We start from the raw sequence: 21,011 nt of genomic DNA, 5'->3' as shown, positions 1-21,011 counted from the left end.
CAGTTGAGTTTGAGTTGAGCTGAAGCTTCTTTCTTGGTCAACACCGTCTCAATCTGTGACAATGTAAAACTCACCTCACTGTGGACATTGACACTGGTGTTCCAGCAATTTCCATATCATGGCAAACACTGAGGTGTTACTGAACATCCTAACCAACCGCTCATCTTTCAGATCTTGTCAAAGTAGAGATGCATCTAAAAAAAAAACTTATACTTAATATACGATTGTTTGGTCAGTCCAACGAGTGCTGTCATGCAAATCCTTTTTATGCTGCAAAGAGAAACTCGCAATTTGCATCACTCAGTATCACTAATGATAATTAAATAGGCTTTAATTATTTTCAAGTTCAAAGGCACTGTAAATCCTTCAGCACCACCACTAAAATAATTACGTGACTGCATGTATGTATTTGAGCCCGTATGTATATATGTCATTATAGCCTCTGTGGATTAGAAATCCTAAATGAATTCAAGATTGTGCACCCAAGTGTTCTTTTTGAAAGTAATTAAAGATAAATGCTGTACAGTCAAAAAAGAACAGATTAAAGAAACTAACGGCCCCAAATGACCAAGACATTCATGCTCATGATGAGTGGGTGTAAACGTCTGACCACAACTGTACGCGCATGTATGAATTTAAGTAATTCACACCATAAATGTGTGGGTGCAAGATGACTCACTTACTGTACACGTGTGTGAAAACCTGCCTATTTACTGAAAAAAGAAGGGCGATAAAGGTTGCCGGCTCCACCTAATTGGTGGCACCTGTCACAGTAAGTTTTGACCCCCAGAGAAATATCATCGATCACCCGGGACAAAAATAGCATCTGGAGCCCAGCTTCCAGCCAACAATGAAACTTTCTCCTCCTCACTCGTTCTGGTAATTAACAAAATCATTCACACAGATGAATCTAGCTGACGATCTTCAAACAATACCCATTCATACCTGTTACAACCTTTAACTAATGAGCTCTCCTTCTGTTTAAGCTGCTACTTTGAGGAAAACATTTGAAAACTGCAGCATGGCCCAGGTCAGATCCCAGACACACGTTCAGTGAAAAAATCATGCTTTGTTTTCCTTTTTCTTTTCTTGTCTCATATTATTGATTTTTAAAGATATGCAAATTTGTCCCAACACAGTGCTCAAGTCAAGGAGGCAATGCCCGCCCTACATCACAACTCAAATATAGCTACACCAATTAAGGCCAATTCTTGTATGCTACACTGGGCATGTGGAAGAAATCATTCTCCATTACTGTATTATAATTCTCTTGATGTCTGATTGTGCAGCAAGTCAGTGGATGAAAAAGACGGATAACTTTGGGGAGGAGCAGCACGCTTAATTGGATTCTGCATTATTGTGAACAGGACTGTAGAGATGACAGAAATGCTCCTGATTCAGAATCGTTCGTTAGTGGGCAAAATAAATGGATCAGGGTGTTAAGTTTAGCCCTAATTATTCTGTTTATCTTTTTGTTTAGTCCCTTTATCTCCCTTCCTTGCTTCACTACAGCTGTCAGAGTAGGAGTAAAGTAATTGCAACCTGTCTCTGGTCTACACTGGCCATCAGCCCAACATAGAGAGCCAGAGGAGGGCCACAAAAAGAAAAGAAGTGGGAAAAAAAGATGCGTTAACAAATAAACTGAAGGGGGAGGGTGGGGTGAGTAGACAATGTAGAATCTATAACAGCGAGAAATGGAAAATATAAAGGAGAGTGACCAAGTGAACAATGCTGATGAAGATGAGAACGAGCGGAGAGAGGGCCGGCGAGATGAAAGGATGGAGGGTGAGCAGAATGGCAGAGGGAGAAGGGGAGGGTAAGCTTCCGACAAAAGGAAGTGGGAGACAATCCAGTAAGGCACATGGTGTGTGTGTGTGTGTGTGTGTGTGTGTGTGTGTGTGTGTGTGTGTGTGTGTGTGTGTGTGTGTGTGTGTGTGCGCGTTGGTTTGTTTGTTTCTCACACATGTTTGAGCACCAACATGGTAAAGGAGTGCAAGCAGTAGCTGGTCACAGCCCCTAATAGCATTATATTACTTGGTGCCAAATCTGAAAGGCTAGATTGCAGGCTGTTAGGGATTTAATTCTAAATTAAGCCTGTAAGGAGAATGTTTGCATGTAAATCCATGTACCAAACCATTACTCTGTGTGTGAACACAACAGCTAGAAACATGAAATTATAGTACTGAGACAACTAAGAGAATGCCGAGCTTGGCTCATAAAGCTGTCAGATGTGCGCACACATATGGATGTGTGCTCAGGTAAGGCTAATAATTACTAAGATGCTAAATGCACATTTTTCAACCTTTCATTCAAGCCTGTGAAGTTTATATCAGCTGTTAAGCCTCCAAACTCACACACATGCAAAGATTCACATTGAAAAACGATTGGAGTGCAGCTAAAGCGTGAGGAGTGGAGGAACAAAGGGGAAGCAGAATGTGACAGAGTGAGTGAAGGAAGGCCAGGGCACTGACTCTCCTTCTCCATGGCTGCTGGCCTTGAAGCCTGCTGACTCCGAATGGCACGTTTGGCAAAGGAGTGTTTACTGTGAGTCCTCAGAGCTATGATGCATTTTAATCTAAATATAAGGAAGTATGTTTTATTGTTTGCTTTGATTGCACAATTTGGCTCAGCTCCCTTTTCAAACATGTTTTTGTCCAAAAGTGGCAGGTCTTTAAAGTGGGGGTTTGGCTCAGTGTTGATGCACTTATCGAGGTGAAGGTCAGTGCTTATTATTACAAATCCTATGACTCAAAATGATGGTTCGCAATAAAGCATAGTGGTCACATCACACATCTGTACCAACAAGTACAAACCCTACTCCTGTGCCCTCTTAACCATACTATATTTATTAGAATGCACAGCAGTATCATTGAACAGCATCTTTTTGAGCAGACCTGCTTATTTTCTGATCGTATATATTATTTGAACTTGTGGAAAATGTTCACTTATTCATATATCTCAGCAAGAAGCCTACTTAATAGATGGTATACTTGAAAAAAACCACAAGGTCACTCATTTATTCAACAAAATATCAAGCTGTAATTTTATTCTATTGAACAAACATAATATGAAAGTTGGCATCATAGGCTACAGTGTCCCCTTTAGCAACAATAACTTTATTGAAACATATGCAAACATACATGGAAATCCAGTATAAAGAGCAAAAAAAGATATTTGAAATTTGAAAGGCAATATCTGACATGACCTCCTTTATTCTTAAACACAGACTGAATTCTCTTAGACAAACTTTCTTGTAATTTCTTGAAGTAGTCTTCAGAAAACGTTCTCCAGGCTTCTTGAAGGATATTCAAAGCTCTTCTTTGGATGTTGGCTGCCTTTTGTTCTGTTGTCTGTCAAGATGATCCCACACTGCTCCAGTGATGTTGAGGTCATGGCTCTGAGGAGGCCAGTCCCCAGAGCTCGTACCTGTGATGGTGACTGATAAGTCTTCTGTGTTTTTCTATCCAGGGAGGATTTCCCTGCAGTGGCAGTGTGTTTGAGGATGCCGTGCTGACAAATGAAGCATTTGGCACTCAGGTGCTTTCCAATAGGTCAAAATGTGACAGTACTTTTCCTTAAACCAAAACCAACAGAAATGCATGGCCCATCACAGAGCCTCCATCATCTTTTACTGACGGCTGTAGACACTCACTGTTGTAGCTCTCCTGACCTCGGTGATTTGAACCAGAAATTAGACATTTGGATGGATGGATTCATCACTCCATAAGAGATATCGCCCCTCTGTTTCAGCCCAGTTCTTGTGTAATTTGGCATAACCCCAACCTTTTCTGCCTGTTTTCCTTCCTTAAGAATGGTTCAAAAGCGACCCTTTCACCATTTGATGAGGCTTCAGTAACAGTGCATGGATCAATGCCCCCCTCAAGAAAACTGCTCTTACCATCACAAAGAATATTACCATATGGCCAGAGGGTGCCTCTCAGCAGCTGCAGGACTGTTTTGACAGGACTAACTGGGATATCTTTGAACATCAGGACTTGGAAATGTTCACAGACGGTGTCCTCTGCTATATAAAACACTGCATAGACACTGTTACAGCAGTCAAACGGATCCGGGCTTATCCCAACCAAAAGCCCTGGATGACCCGGGAGGTCAGGCAGCTGCTGAAGGAGAGGAACATTGCGTTCAGGTCTGGCAACAGGGATTACTACACCACAGCCCGATCCAACCTGAAGAGAGGCATCAGAGAGGCAAAGGGGGACTATAGGAGGAGGATCGAGGACCATTTGAAGAGTAATACCAGCCGGCAGGTGTGGCAAGGCATCCAGCACCTAACCAACTATAAGATCAATCTCGGAGCTGCGGACGGTGACCTGGAGCTGGCAGAGGAGCTGAATATCTTCTTCGCCCGCTTTGAGACCAGGGTACCGGAGGTATTGGAGCCACAGCAGCAACACGCCACCCATAGCAGCACCACCCTCACCCTGGAAGAGCACGAGGTGAGGCGCATGCTGCAGGCTGTTAACCCGAGGAAGGCGGCGGGTCCTGATGGTGTGCCAGGTCGAATATTGAGGGATTGTGCAGGACAGCTGGCTGGGATCTTCACCAGGATCTTCAACAAATCCCTCGCACAGGCGACTGTCCCACTCTGCCTGAAGTCCTCCACCATAGTCCCCTTGCCTAAGAAGCCCCACATCACCGGCCTGAATGACTACAGACCGGTGGCACTCACCCCAGTGGTAATGAAATGCTTTGAGAAGCTGGTCCGCAGACACATCACAGCAGCCCTGCCCCGCAGCCTGGATCCACACCAGTTTGCCTACAGAGCAAACCGATCCACAGAAGACGCTGTAGCCACAGCACTCCATGCTGCATTAACTCACCTGGAAGAGCATGGTAGCTATGTGCGGATGCTCTTCGTGGATTACTGCTCAGCTTTTAACACCATCCTTCCACACAAACTGGTGGCCAAGCTACAAGACCTGGGGCTTCCATACAGCACCTGCATGTGGATCAACAGCTTCCTCTCGGGCCGTAGACAGAGAGTCAGAGTTGGCCATCACACATCCTCAGCCCTGAGTCTCAGCACTGGCTCACCCCAAGGCTGTGTGCTCAGTCCACTGCTCTACTCTCTCTACACACACGACTGCACTCCTCTCCACCACAGCAACATCTTTGTGAAATTTGCAGATGACACCACAGTGGTGGGGCTCATTTCCAAGGGAAACGAGTCTACGTACAGAGACGAGGTGGAGCAGCTGACGTCATGGTGTAAGGCCAATAACCTCCTCCTCAACACTTCAAAAACCAAAGAACTCATAATAGACTTCATAAGGAAAAAGGCAGAGATCCAACCACTATTCATAAATGGGGACTGTGTAGAAAGGGTGGCAAGCTTCCGCTTCCTGGGAGTCAATATAGAGGAGAACCTTTCCTGGAGTGTGAACACCTCCGAGCTGCTGAAAAAGGCCCAACAGAGACTGTACTTCCTGAGAATTCTCAGGAGGAATAACATCACACAGAGACTGCTGGTGTCCTTCTACAGAGCCACCATTGAGAGTGTTCTAACTTACTGCATATGCATCTGGTACACTAGCTGCACAGGGGCTCAGAGGAAAGCACTCCAAGGGATCATTAACACCGCCCAAAAGATCACTGGCTGCCCTCTCCCCACACTGGAAGTTCTACACAACGCCCACTGTTTTAAAAAGGCCCAAAACATCATAAAAGACACCTCACATCCTGGCCACTCCCTGTTCGAACTGTTGCCCTCAGGCAGACGGTACAGGGCAATCAGAGCAAGGACTAATAGACTCAAACACAGCTGTTATCCAACTGCAATAACACATCTGAATACTACAAAAAAATGTCCATCACGCCACTCTTGTGTTAATCTATGCACGGTCTGAAGCATGTGTGTGGGAATGTATGTGAATGTTTTACTGTTATATCTTATTAGTATTTTAAGTATTCTATCTATTTTATTTATTGAATTTTATTGTTTTATTTATATTTTGATATTGCTAGGGATGATGCAATGATCGGGGACCATTCTTAATTTCGTTGTTCTCATGACAATGACAATAAAGTTTCTGATTCTGATTCTGATTCTGATTCTGAACTGAAGATCCAGCTACAGAAAACCAGGAGAACTGTTGCTCAAGGCCACTTTAAAAAATACACAAAGCAAACTGTAAAGAAACGAGAGGTGGCTCAAATATGTTGCACAGCTCTGTATTTTGAGGAAATAATAATCAGTCGTTGACATCACCTGGCTGGCTTCCTGTAGCCACCCCTTGTGCATAAGAGAGCGGCTGAAAGTAGCTTCTACCTCCTGCTTTAAATTCCTTCACTGCATCGCTATCATGACTACGGTCATTCTATTACTCCCACCATTTTTCTTTTTGTAAGGTCCAATTCAACTTCAATTTTAAGCCAGTTGTCCTCACATTGTCTTCAAGCACTGTTTGATTTGATGTAGAACTCATAGTTGAGTCAATGACTGCAAGCTGCCCCTGAGAAACCGAGAATCACAAAATTCCCACCACTGTTTTGCAGTTTGTGCAGCTCTTGGCATGATCCTCACTGATGTGACTGTATGCTTACATTTCTCCTGTTCCTTGAGATTTGACTGTATCTCTCTGTGTGTACGTGTGTGTTACACAAACACACCTATACACTCCTTTGTATGTCTGTATCCACAGCAAATGGAAGCGGCAGTAGACTCAAGGTCTCTTGTGAAAGAAAAGACTGCAAACACCTGGACAAAAAAACCAAAAGCATAATGCCACACACTGCATAGGTGTGTGTGTGTGTGTGTGTGTGTGTGTGTGTGTGTGTGTGTGTGTGTGTGTGTGTGTGTGTGTGTGTGTGTGTGTGTGTGTGTGTGTGTGTGTGTGTGTGTGTGTGTGTGTGTGTGAAGGCTGCAGGAACAAAAAAGGAGATATCTGTTGCCTCTGCATCAAGCTCAACTTGCTAACTCTTTCTCCTTCACACACATGCACACACACACACACACACACACACACACACACACACACACACACACACACACATGCACACACACACACAGGCACACACACACACAGACACACACATGCACACACACATGCAGTTCTTTTTTTTCTTTTTCCCCCTCAAACACACACATGCACAAACACACATATACGAGCAGGCAGGCGACCTCACAGACGCATAGAAACCCAGTATTTAGTTCCTGCGTCATTACAGTAGCCATCTGTCAGTATGCAGGCACACATACACGGACTTGGCTCTGTGTATGCATCCACTACTCACTCACACACACATGCACACTAGCCAGAGGAATACACTCACCCCAGGAATATCTCACCCTGGTGACCCTCTGTGCCCCGCACGCCCCGTTGCTTTGATTGATTTTCTATAAAGATTCATATTCTTGGCTCAATCTGAGAGGTGAAAGGCTTTCTTTCCCTAGTTTTCTCATCCATTGTTCTGTTTTTCTCCTTTCCCTTGTCTTTCTCTCCATCCCTACCCACGTGAATCTGTCTGTTTGTTTGAGTCTGCCAAAGGCTGATGTCATTGTCCACCAGCGTACTTCCAGTGCGTGAGATGAAATGAATGTTAGATATAATCCCACGGTTTTAATCCCGGCCACTCCCAATCCGCTGCCTGCACACACCGGACAGCCGGAGAAAAATCTTATGATCAGCACAGTTTTGTTTAACCGTGAAAGCACGCAGTGTTTGGAGAGGAGTGCGGGACACACAGTTGGGCCTCGAGCAGCCTTTAAAAATGATCTCACATTATTCAAAGATGCCCACCTGCTGTGCTCATAGAGAGAGGGAGAGAAAGAGAGAGAGATGGAAGATTATTTATTTCTCATGGGTGGGAGACAGTGAGTGAGCGAGCGAGCGAGTGGGAGGGAGGGCGGCAGTCAGAAGCAAGCAAACTAATTCTCAGACAGTCGTGCCAGAGCAGGAGCTGCAGTTCACCTCGCTGACTCTGTCGGTTTAAAAGCCATTTTAAGTGTTATTCAACCATTAATTTATTCCCAAGTAACAAGTAGGACGATACTTTCCATTTTGGACAGGGGGCTTCAAACACGCGCACCCGCACTTCTTCCGAGCCGCGACAACTCAAGGTAAGGCTTCAAACTTCAAATGACAAACGCGAATTAATTTCATGTCTCCGTATTGTATCCTGCGTGGCTGCTAGGAAGCAGTAATTAAATAAAAGATTAGATAAAAGAGACGCTTTCTTTCCTTTTCTCCTGGCGCGCTGCTTCTTCGGTTACTGCCGACGTGCGCGGTGCAGCCAGCGTGCGTAAAGCAGCTGCAGCGATAATCTCCAAAGTGGCAACCAGCAGGACTCATACAGCGTTACTGGCTTCTTCTCGTCCCATAATGAAAACAGAAGGAACAGATTACATCTAACAAGTAACAACGACTTTTTTAAAGAGTAATAACAAACGACGGTGTTGGACGTTTGTAACTTGCTGCATTAAGTTTTCGTCCTCATGCTACTGAACCTTAAACAGTTCTACAACAAAAGTCTGGAAAATACGCTTAAGGAAAAGTGAGAGCGTTCAAAGCTCTTCGTCAGAGAGGTGTTTTACAAGTGCAGCTCATCCTTTTCACGCTCCCAGCACAGCAGCTGTATTAGTTTTGAGTAAAATTAAGAGACCCCCTTAGAAGAAAAACAACCTAAAACCTTCACATATTCATCCTCACATCCTTTCTCTCTCTCTCTCTGCTAAACCGTATCCAGCTCTAGGTTTACCAGGTTTTTTCTTTTTCTAACCATGCATTTCTACACTTACTAAGTCAGCATTATGAGTTTTATGCTGAATCAAGGCGGCTGATTACGTTTAAAGTGGGCTTTTCAAATAAGTGATTATGCTCAAATGCTTTGAGAGTGACTGCAGAAATCATTTAATGTAGTGGCCAGTCACAGCCTTCACAGAGCACCACTTTTTCATAAAAGGGACAGCAAATGCAAATGTACTGTTTGAATAATTTTATTCAAATATATTGAAACCGATAAAGAGTTTATTAAAGACACAATGGATAGTACATCATATTTAATTTTATTTTTTATGAGGCCACCCCCTGCTGGCCTCATTAACTTCATTAATGTGAGCTCCTGCAGTCTGATAAAGTGGGCTGGCAGAGTGGAGAAAACATGAGAGAAATCCATGTATATGCTGCTACACTACTGCACCCTAGAGAGAGACAGAGTAAAAGAGGTTGCTGAGCTGAGAAAGCAAACACAGTGGCCAAGGAAAAAAATGTGGATGTTTACATATTCATCTCATTTGACTTGTAAGGGCTGCTGTGTATTTCCCAACACAGTTTCTTTTACTCTCTAGATTTAGCGCGCTTTGATTTTATGTAACAAGGCAAAAAATAACGTTTCAAGCATCACATCTCACACAGTTCACACCTGCATGCTGAGCTGTCAGCTTCACAATATGCACTGTCGGTATAGTTATATATATAGTTATAGTTATTTCTTTATTCATTCATCCTTCCAAGCCTTCATTTCACCACCCACTGCTCTTTCATTTGTGGCCACTGTCCCTTAAACCTGTAAATTTTTTAATGCATCTCCTGAGACCTCGTTTAGAGTTTGTAGAGAAAAGCTCCAGCCTAAAGCACAAAAGGCTTTCACATCGCTTGTGAGTTTTGTCATTGTATTGTTCATCGTGAAAAGGCAGCCGTGCTCGGATTTAGCTGGACAAGCCAAAAAGCTGACAAGCCAACACTTCACGTTCCCAACCAAACAAAGGTGGTTTCACTGATACACGGGATGTGTGTAATCAGGTGTATCTGTGTGCATTTACTTTTTTTCGTTGTTGTTTTTTGTCAGTCACCAACCTGCTTTTTTGATAATGGAAGCTGCGGCTCAGGTTGTGCCCTGCATCCAGACAACAGCGAACGCTGCCTTTTAAAAGTCAGGTTTCATTTTGAAGCTTTTCATCCGGCGGACCTGTGACATGCAGTCAGAAATGTTTGCAGAACCAAGGACGACGAGTTGCGTATAAATCAGCTTACTGTAACATAAAAACTGAGATATAACATTTAGTCATGTGCAGTTTATGTGGCACGTAACTGTCGGGGACACAGTTTAAATCTGAGTGCTGACCTGCTTTACCTCCACTGAGCCTTTTTATAATTTGATCACGTTTGTTTGGCTGTGAGCTTCTTTTTTATCTTCAGAATATATGAAAGCGAGTATTTTTATGTTGTTTTTGAAATATTTTAGCATTTCTTCAATGAGAAACTGATTGTTTAAAATTGGTGCACTTTGCTGGTGGGTTATAAACAGTGTTACACAACACATACTGTATGTTTCGCTTCCTCTGCTTTACCTTAAACCAGAAGAAAGGATTGCTTGAAATACCGACACATCAGCCCAAGTATTTCTTTATGAAGCGAAAGGTTAAAGGAAATGTGCAACTAAAAAGGAAAATCCTTAAATATAGAAAAAGTAAATGTTGTTTATTAATAAGGGTGGAGAATGTTGGGGAGAGAGCGCCGCATATCCGGTTTTATCTGCCCCTGCAGGCAATTTTACAGATTTATGATTTCATCAATAGCTGACCTAATAGGTAGATGCTGGTGTATTGTGGGCATCAATATCCCATTATAAAGTAATGGTATGCCATAATAGTAGCTGATAACTGTGGATGCTGTAAACACCCTCTGATTCTGGTTGATTCTGAATGTTTCCCTCTGAGTCTGCTGCTCAGAACAGAGTCGCAGACTTTGGTGCAATCTGTAACGGCCATGTCCATGACCACAGAGCTTTTCCATCACGGCAGCCCTCACAGATTATATATGGTGGTTGCAGGAGATCCATCAACATGACTTTAAGGACCCTTCGTGTTCGCTCTCTGTCACTATATTTGGTAGGCAGTAATGATCCTTACGTGCCCCCCGGGACTTGTTGTCATGAAGAATTTGGCAGTGTCTGTGGCAAACACCGGGCTACCGGAAAGTTGAATAGATAGAAAAAAGTTTGACAGCAAATAGTCAAATCAAAAACTTGTTTTTTTTCCTGCACACATGCTACCTATGTTACATAAGCATGAGCTTCAGGATAAACTGCACACACAGCATATGCTTGTGTTTTTTCTCCTTTACTGAGTTTGGTGCCAGAGGTTTCTAATGTCCTGCCATCCTTGCTCATCTTCTGCCATCCTGCTCTCTCATACTCCCATGTCATCTGCTCTCTGAGTCTGCAGCTGAGCCTTCTGTCCCTTGCTGAACTCTAAATGTCTGTCTGTCTAGTTATATATATAGCATTACTAACATATGATAACGTGTCAAAAGTACATATTATAATATATGGCTAATGCAGCAGAATACAGGACTGGAAAATGAACCAGAAAAAAGCTTTTGGCCATTATGGAAAGTTACCTCTGAAAATTTTATAACTTATCCTGGAGTTTTACTGGTCAGCGTGAAGTTCGAGGGCAGGCTGCCTTGATTGACGGGTTTGCAGACACACAGAGTTCTAGGGAGAGAGAGACAGACTCTGTGCAAGGAACAAGTTTTGTTGCACTTGGCTGAACACGGCACAAAATATGTAAAAACAAAGAAAAAGATGTCAATTTGCTAAATATTTTCAATTTAATAAAATATGCAGCAGCAAAAAAAACTACTAAAAAAGTGGTCTGTGTAATATAATACAGAAACATGGTATCAGTAGTGGTAGTAGCAGTTGTATCCAGTAGCCTAGCTTACTTTAGCCCCAAACAGGTCACCAAGCTGGACCTCTCTTCTGCATTTGTCGCCTTTTAGAACAGTTTCAATGGGATTAGCTGACATATGCATATAACATGAACTTCTGTGTAATACAACCTATGCACAATTTTCTTCAGTTATCTAGTTTACTTCATGCTAATTAGCCCGTGCAATGTGCCCATGCTATAGATGTGGTTTGCTAACCAAGCTTGCCAGGTTCAACTAATAACCTAGCACCTCACCTTTTTATCCAGATATGGTAACTTAAGCCAACACTGCAGCTTCAGAATGCCCAATGTCTGATGCCATGGTGCAACCTGATATCACAGCAAAGCATTTAATAGACACACCAGTCCACCATGTCCATTTCACACTTTGCCTCTCCCAAACATGAAATGTACACACGTGCAGAAGAGACGCTTTATTTCAAGCCAACATGAAAATAATCACAGGAAAATGTTTAAACAGACATTATTAACACATTTACATATATGGACATATTAGCCGACTAGCTTATTCATTTCTCACAATTACCATGGACTGTACTTAATATGTTTTTAGCTCACTACCAGCTTCATGGCTTTACAAATATTATCTCTCCTTGCTGGAAATACATCTTCTCCATGTTTTGGAGAGGCAAAGTGTGAAATGGACATGGTGGACCGGTGTTTCTTTTGCCGTGATACTGGGTTGCACGGTGACTGCATATTCTATTCATTCGTTAATGTACAGCTAACGCAGGCGATCCAAATGAAATGCCTGATGTTTCATCAGATGCAGTTCCCCTTGTGAGATTAATATTCTAGTTATTGTGCATGACAATTAATAAACTGATGCTCAAATAGACCAGACCACAAATTTCATCTGAATTTAAGTTCAGTTCATAAAAAGGTATGTAGTATATGCTGTACTAAAGTATATACAGTATTATATGATATAATAGGGCACTGTCTATACTAAAATCACAGATGTCATCTACAACCTGAGATCTGCTGCTGTCAACTGGATTGGATGGCTGAACATTTCTCAGAATATTTGTCCTTAACGGAGAAAGGCTACAACTGTAGCTTGCTTCCACCAGTGTATGAATGTGAGAGTGAATGAATAGTGGTATTGTAAAGCGCTTTGGGTGCCTTGAAAAGCGCTATATAAATCCAATCCATTATTATTAAAGACTTAATATTAATATTCCAACCTGTTGTTAACAAGTGGTAAGCTCAAGGCTGACAAATAAAGCCATTGTAGAAGTGCCAAAATCAGTTATTTTAATGGCCACTCGAGTGACTCCAATGACCCACGTCGTTGTAATGCCAAACTTCTGCATGTCCATGCAGCATTTTTACAGCCAGGTGCAAAAAATAGACTCATCTCTATAGTTAATTTCCCCTTTAATAACAACTCTCTGTTGTTAATATTTTCTATAACCTATCCTGTGCAGTACTTAAAATTTGGTTTTGATTGACAGGTGTGCTGACACTGGCAGCTGTAGCTGAGCTGTCACCGCCACTGAACTGGACCTGTCAGCTGTGTTTGTGCTGCTGGAACCTAATGGAGGATTTTTATTTAAAGGAATTATCTCATAAATAATATGGTCTGCTATGAGATAAAGAAAGCTTTTATTTGGACTCCAGTGTCTGTGAGGGAGATTCTAGCATTTTCTTAAAGCGTTTTCACATCTATAGGTTGTTTACTCTGGACCAAATCAGTTAAAGTTTGTAAACTTATAGCTTTTCCCAGTGATTTGGTTTCTTTTCACATAGAGAGGGAGAAGGGTTTGCCACTACGAACCATGTGAGAATGTTGAGTCCGCTCATTGGACAGATGTGTCTGGGTGGGAGCAGCAAACATAAATGCAGGAAAAAGCTGCTGTGGACTACTGGAGAAAATGAAGAATGAAGTTTACTTTACAGCTAGTTGCCAGCCTGTGCACACCTTTGCACATCTATAGTAGACATCCCAGAATACAAAGCATACGTGGCTATGGGATGTTCTTTATCTCAGACTTGCAGCATACACCGTGCAGTTAGTTTGGATCGAGGTCAGATCACATTCACACCATAAACTTAGTAATTCTGGAGTTTATTTGCAGTTGTTTCGGGCCACATCCTAGTGTGCTTACTGTGTTCATATCTGCACAAATGAACCTCAGCAAGGGGGAAAACAAACCACAGTTGTAGAACTTTAATTATCAGCTAGACTATCTCAGCCTGTGTGACACAGTTTATGGATGTTACGTCTGTATCTTATATGTAATCTATGACTGTCAATCGATATGGCTGCTGCAGGTTGGAAAGGGAAGTGCTTGAAGTGGGAAGTGAGAAGCAGCTTCACCCAAACTTGCTGTCCGTCACATTGAATGGCAATGAGATATTTTTCTTGAAATCTGATTCCTTCCTAGCCAATAAAAGGGGGCAGTTATAAACAGCAGAACCGGGAGATGTCATTCTAAAAGAAACAAGCAAACAAACTGCTAACCTGCAAATGGAAGAAGCTGAGGCACTTTCTCTCCTTTCTCTTCTTTCGGCCGCTCCCTTTAGGGCTCACCAGAGCGGCTCATATGCCTCCATCTCGCCCCGGCATCCTCTTCTGTTACACCAACTCTCTGCATTTTCTTCTGTTGTATCCCTTTTTCCTTCCTGCCTGCGAGTGCATTACTCAATATCCTCTGTCCAGTATCTTCTATCCCTCTGTGTATGTCCAAACCATCTCAGCCTTGCCTCTCAAACTTTGTCTCAACCTGAGCTGTCCCTCTGATATTCTCATTTTTAATGCTGTCCTTCATCCTCACTCCCAGTGGAGCTAAGAAACACATTGAATAGTTTTCAGTAGTCTGCTTGATCTTACTTAACTGTAGAAAATAAAAACTAAAGTGCCTGCTGTATAGATTGTCATGCTGCGCATTTGTAAATCAAACCCTGGGGGAAAAAAAAAAGTGGATAAACTGCAGCCAAAATATTTATGCCAAAACCAAATCCTTGGCCCAGCAACGTGTTCGCCAAATCTGAGCCAAATTCCTCTGGAAATATCTAAAATGTAGATTCAGAGATAATAAAAGAGTTTCACCACATTTTACCAATCCAAAACTCCAAGGAAGGAACAGCTGTGTTCCCCACATAAACAGACGCACCTACACACACACATAGATGTGTTTTCCTCTCTGCAGTGGTAAAAAACATCAGAAAAACAGAGAAAACACAACATTTAAAACTCTGACTAAAAGAATCAATAAAATTCTACCAATGCGTCTGATACCTTCTGTCAACCTGTGCCAGCGTAACCCTGCAAAATCCTCACTGACTCATCAGGACAGAACGAGATGGATAAGCTCTCGTAAATGTGACCAATTTACTGCAATGTAAGATGAGCCGTGTTGCGCTGATGAAATTAAGTCCAAGGTTTACGTATAGAGAGGGTCAAACAGAGAAAGTGTATACTTCCTGAAATGTTACACAATAACACTGTAAATATGCTTTCTCATTACTCTGGTGTTTTATGCATGGTGTTGTTTTATGGCTTATATATGACTTCATTTCATTTTAATAAAGTCTATTCATTTTACCCAAGGCGATAGCAACACATCTACACTGCTTTCTTCTCAGTGTTTCAAAAGTTCGCTAAGAATTACCCTCAGTAAGAAAACACAGCATGTTTGCTGACCTTTCTCAAAGATATCTGACTTTTGCACTAAAATATACCAACTTGAAAAGACAAGCAAGAGACCCTCTCAAGGCTGGATGTTTGCAGGCAGCTTAATCATACAGATAAAAGATGGTTTTTCTTCACTTTGTTGTGGGATACTTAATTAACCAGTATTCAAGGCCTTGTAATATATGGAGAGAAACTATGAATTAGTAATGAGTTATCCAGTCCCCGGTGCTCTCCAGTGTTGGAGGGAAAAGAGAGAGAGGGATTTGAAGCGACAGGGAAAAAGGGGGACATGGAAAGAAAAAGATAGATTAGAGCGAAGGGTAATACAGACAGAATGGAGACAGACAGAGAGAGTACTTCATTAGAGCGGCTTTCATTACAAGATCCTGTGTATATTGTCCTCTGCGTCTTCATCTGTCATTTTTCCATCTCCTCTTCCCCTCATTTTTTTTCTTTTCGCTTTTCCTAATATTTCCTTTCTCAGCTTCTCTTCGATCATCTTTCTCTTCAACCTCAGGCCTGCTCTCACTTTCCTCTGTCTCATATTTTCTCCACTTCTTCATATTTATCTATGTCATTACACTGCTGTGAGAAGAACTGCACCGACCTTGTGGGACGAAGTGGGGAGACAATGAAACTCGTGTCGTTTTCCCTCCACCAAATAGCCCTCTGGAGGCCAAGCAGCAATCTCTAACACACATCATGTGGCCCAATTTTGCCTTATCTGAGCCCACTCACCTGTTCGTCGGGGTTTTACTCGTGCTAGTGAAGACTGAACAGAGCTAAAACCGGGGCCCAACATTTTCTTTGAGTTCAGCAAAAAAAGAGTCAAAACTGGGCTAGAATCTGGGCCAGCAAACAGGCACAGATCAGAAAATGACACAAAGGGTGCAAATGGAAAACAGAAAGTTCCCCACCTCACCGACTGCAGTCCTTCACCGCTGTAAAGATGAGACTATAAAGAAAATCCAGAAGTACCATCAAACTTGCCCATAAGTGTCATTTACTACTTCCTCGTCATCATAAGGAACACTCATTTATTGCTTGCCCTATTTGGGATTCATCACTTGTTCTTCCTTCACCAGCCCTGTCTGCATCACCCCTTATGTAACACCCCAAGCTGTCGTAACGATGGATCCAACAAGCCACTGCATCATCAGGCCTTCAACTGTTGCTCCCCATCTGATCGTAATGATGGCTGCCAGTGCTACTACCCCTCACATCCTGGTAACTGTCCCCCTGAATAGCACTATAGCTCGAGCAGGCTAAGGACAGCTGCAGCACAGCACATTTTAATTGAAAACAATTATGTTAGGGACTTTGAACCAGAGGGAACGGTTGGCGTAGAGGGAGACAGATGCAGGCAATTAAGCATACTGGGAAAATAAGGTAAATTTGAAGTGCTGATTTCATTACACCAGAGGGGACACACTGAGTGTCTCCACTTTCTGCACTGTGGCCGAATGCATGGATGCATGTAATGTATAGTGTTTAGTTTCAAGGCAGCTTCAAGAAGAATTACAAATAAAGAAATTAGGAATCGCTTTTGGATCGTTCAGCAGCCGACAGACAACTACGGGCACGGTGGGATGGTGGGGGGAGTTCAGAACTGATCCAGATTTATTGGCTCAGCTGGCCATAAAAGAGGGTTTATCCTCACATTGCATTATGCAAGCCAAAGTCTCTGCTAGCTACAGGTGAAAGATGACTGCTCGGCAGACGCAGATTCTCCCAGTATCTCGCTCCTCCTCCCTCCTCTCTTTTCTCTATATTGCCCTCTCTTAGGATGGATGAGTTTAATACTGAGGTGGTTAGAAACAGAGGCAGATTTCCTCAGTGAAGTTCATTCTTTATATTCTGAATGACTCATGGGATGAAAATCAAGCCTTCTCCTCATCCTCTTGTCACCCAACCATATCTCCTTCCTTTCCTTACCCTTTGGCTTTTACTTTTTCTTGGCTTCCCCTCTTTGTTGTCTGTGCTCCTGCTATGCTCTCTCACTCTGCTCCATTACAGAGGCTCCCCGGTGATTACTTTAATGCATCTAGCCTTCAGTAAGAGACACTCAGATTTTGAAAGGTATTGATGGTAACAGATATGCCTGGCCTTAAAATCTTCTACTCACTTCACATATTCACTCGCTTTAAGCAGGTGCATCTACATGATTTACAATCCAAGCTTGGAAGTATTTTTCTATCCTAGACAGGATGGAAAAATACTTATAGAATTGTTGTTTTTGTAATTATTATGTTGGAAAATCCAGTTTAAAGGTTAGTGTGAAATAGAGCACATTGGTGCTTTGTTTGTGCCAATGATACACAACCGAGCTCATCAAAGAAAATGTCGTTTATATTAATGATACATTGGCAACATCCTGCTTCCAGCTATTTATCTCCACTCTGTCCTTATCCAGAGAGAAAGCACTGTTAGTGCTCTTGTTATGTAAAAAGGAAAAAAAGAGAAAAGTGTATATAGTCTAATGGCTGAATAATTGAACATGTCAGTATGCATGCTGCATAATCCATTCACAAAATTGAAAACCCTCACAAATATTGACAAGTGGTCTCTTGCTTGCCTTTAAAGAGACATGGCACTGAGCGAAGAAACAAGTAGCTGCGGGGGAGCAGGAGATAACTATTGCAGTCTGGCTCATCAAAAACACAGCAATAGCAAGAAAAATGGTGAGAAAGCAGCTAAATTGGAGAAAAGCTAGAGCATACTCTGCCTTTGCTCTGACCTGGTTCCAGTTAATCCGCCTACTTTACAAGATGAACATTACCTCCTCACTGTATTTATAGAGCCTGTGTGTGTGTGTGTGTGTGTGTGTGTGTGTGTGTGTGTGTGTGTGTGTGTGTGTGTGTGTGTGTGTGTGTGTGTGTGTGTGTGTTTAAGCTGTGGGTATGTGAATGTGATTCTTTTGTTCTAGGTGTGTCCATGATTGTAGAGTAAATGAATTCACTCTACATTCATGGAAAGTCTGTTTAATTTTGGGGCAGCAGGTCTGATGGGGAAAAAGACCCACCGTGTAGTCACTGCTTGCTTCCTTAATGCTGAGTTTCTATAGTTGTTAAATACCTCCTCCAACAAATTTCTTTAATTAACAGAATTAAAGTTTCTGTTCAAATGCAATGTGAGAAACTAACACTGGCTGAAGACCCTTCCTGGGCCTTCTTATACAACAGCTTATTTGTTATCCTTTTCTCAGAAAAAGGTAGAACTTGATGGAACAATCGAACTTGATCCTGAAGCAGCCTGACGGTCTTTCCAGTTAGAGCCAAGGAGATGGTTCAGTCAGCACTTGTTCTTTTTTCCTTCTCATCCATGTCACACGTTTGTGTTGCAGATGTCAATAAAGGTGCAGTCATGGTGCTTATATATATAGTTAGCTCTGATGAGGAGGATCAAGGGTATTTGTTTTAAGTGGTAAAATATGGCAATGCATGAGTGCCAGCTAAAGACAGACTTGGTGTATTTCCCAGGAAAAGAAGTCAGTCTGGTATAAGTTCATTTTCTAGCTATAAGCAAGAAAGTACAGGCGAGGAGGAAGAGATCCAGAGTATTCAGGGGTCAGGGCAGCAAGTGCTATTCAATAAACGGAAATAGCACATTCATGTTAGGCTATTATTATGTGTCTTATTCCCATGCAGTACCTCCCTAGAGCAGAATATAGGATTCACCCACCTGTCAAATTCCACTTTAACTTTTAGCTCCCATAATAACCACTGTTAGCCAGAGATGTCGTTGTTTCTGTTAGCTTTAAACAAAAGGATATGTAAAGAGGGAAGGAATACTCTTTGACTTGATGGCTTGATTTCCATCATGTGTATACTTTAAAGGAGATTTGTCCCCCAACACAGCATCTAGTTTTAAAGCCATGACACCTTACATGCCAAACTGAGCCTCTTCTCAAACTATCAGCTGAATAAAGGTGCTATCACAGTACTAGCGAAAGCCCTCACTGAAAGACAACTCACAAAACTGGATCGTAGTAAAATGATTCAAATACTAGCAGTGTCGTCATCACAGGTAGGCTATTTTCATTCTGTGGTCCAACTGTTTTGCTTGCTGGCGAGTGCCAGGCTGTCACCGTGGCCTTCACGAGGTGTTATGATTTTATTTTCAGTTTGTTTGTACTGCTGCCTGTAAGAGTGAATTAATGTAATGGTAATCGTTGCCAATTTCAGCAAAATAATACAGTACCTAAGTCTTTATGGCACCACAATGTTTCTGGCTGCGCTACAGCTGGCAAACGAAGTATGACGCTTTCAAAGCTCAGTTTTGGCAACTTAAAGCACTTCGTTTAGATGGATCATGAAATTATTATTGTTCTGAAACAACATAAGTTACAGCTCAGGCTGATGACAATTACATTCATTTTTTTTTGTCCAGAACAAGGCAACAGACCAATTTATTGACTCTACCATGCCAGGAGTTAGATTATTCTTTGAATTCAGCTGTTTTCAGTCCCGTTGCCACATGTGTATGAAATTAAACACCGAGCCACGCAGGCTGCTTTTACAAACATTTTTGTTATAGAATGACTTGCTCTGAAAAGCTCAGAGTTTGAGTATGGTATTGTAATACGATCCCACTTTTGCAGCCAGTCAGTTTGTGAAATGTCTTTTAGATATTTCGTGATCTGTAAGCGGTAGAATTGGAAATGTTTAGGAACCACAGCAGCTCAGCAAGTGGCAGTTTGTGTAAGGTTGTAGAGCGGGGTTGCCAGCTGCAGTGCTACAAACCTCCTCTGGCATTAACATCAGCACAAAGACTGTGCACAGAGAGCTTGGTAGCTTGGTTTCTCATGGCTAAGCAGCTCCTGTATGTGTGTTTTTGTCCATATAGTGTACATTGCAAGTGTATCTTACTCAAATCCCAAAACAAGACATGTTGCTTTTATAATATTTTATAATCATATATAATATCTTCACAAAAAAAGGATGGCAGTGACCTTGACCTTTGAACACCAAAAATCATTCTGTTCATGTCAATATTTGTGTCCAAAATGCTTTAAGGTATTCCTAAAGAATCCATGAGAAGGACACTTACATTCTGAGAGATGGATGGACTGACACTACACAGCTTTCAGCCATGGCTGCTGCAATCACAGAGACTTGCCAATAAACCTGATCCGAAAAGCAATTCCTCTGACATATTCGACCAAACACATATATAATTCCCAGTTTCCTAAAGCTGTATGTTGAGACAGGGAACCTCAGTGTGTGAACTGCGGTTGTATTTGCACTTTTGTCTCCCTGAGAAAATAGTGCCAGTGAAAACACAAAGAGCTCATGATTATTTAACTGGAAGTTGTTTTCTTTTCTCCACAAAAACTATCATCTAGCAGCAAATTTCTACATGAAGTTACCTCCAGTAAGCTCGACAGGTATACTGATGCTATAAGGTGTGAGCAGGACCCACTCACTGTTTAAAAATAGAGAAGGCCCTGACAGTCCTACACAAAGCTTCACAGCCGAGACCTCTGTTGAAATGGTCTCCAGCCTTATGACTCTTATCCAAAACTTCAATCACTGCTCCCTTCTCCTCCTCTTCTCTGCTCCTCCTCCCCTTTCTTCCTCTCCTTTCTCTCTCTCGGGGGAGGGGATTTTGCTTCTATAAGTCTTTTATCGCACTGAATATTTCACAAAAGTGTTTTTCTTTTCTCCTCCTTGCACA

General features: G+C 42.2%; 1 protein-coding gene across 1 annotated transcript in view; it reads left to right on the top strand.

The window, feature by feature from the left end:
• Positions 1-7,867: 7,867 nt before the first annotated feature.
• camkvl (CaM kinase-like vesicle-associated, like) overlaps positions 7,868-21,011 on the top strand; it is a 49,787-nt gene continuing 36,643 nt past the window's right edge. The window contains exon 1 of the mRNA XM_080899908.1: positions 7,868-8,080. The gene's annotated coding sequence lies outside the window, so the exon portion shown is untranslated. The remainder of the gene's footprint in view (positions 8,081-21,011) is intronic.

This window comes from Rhamphochromis sp. 'chilingali' (genome assembly GCF_963969265.1).
Source record: "Rhamphochromis sp. 'chilingali' genome assembly, chromosome: 12".
Taxonomy (NCBI): domain Eukaryota; kingdom Metazoa; phylum Chordata; class Actinopteri; order Cichliformes; family Cichlidae; genus Rhamphochromis; species Rhamphochromis sp. 'chilingali'.
Note: the sequence above shows the minus strand (reverse complement) of the source record. Positions and strands in the feature narration are given on the sequence as shown.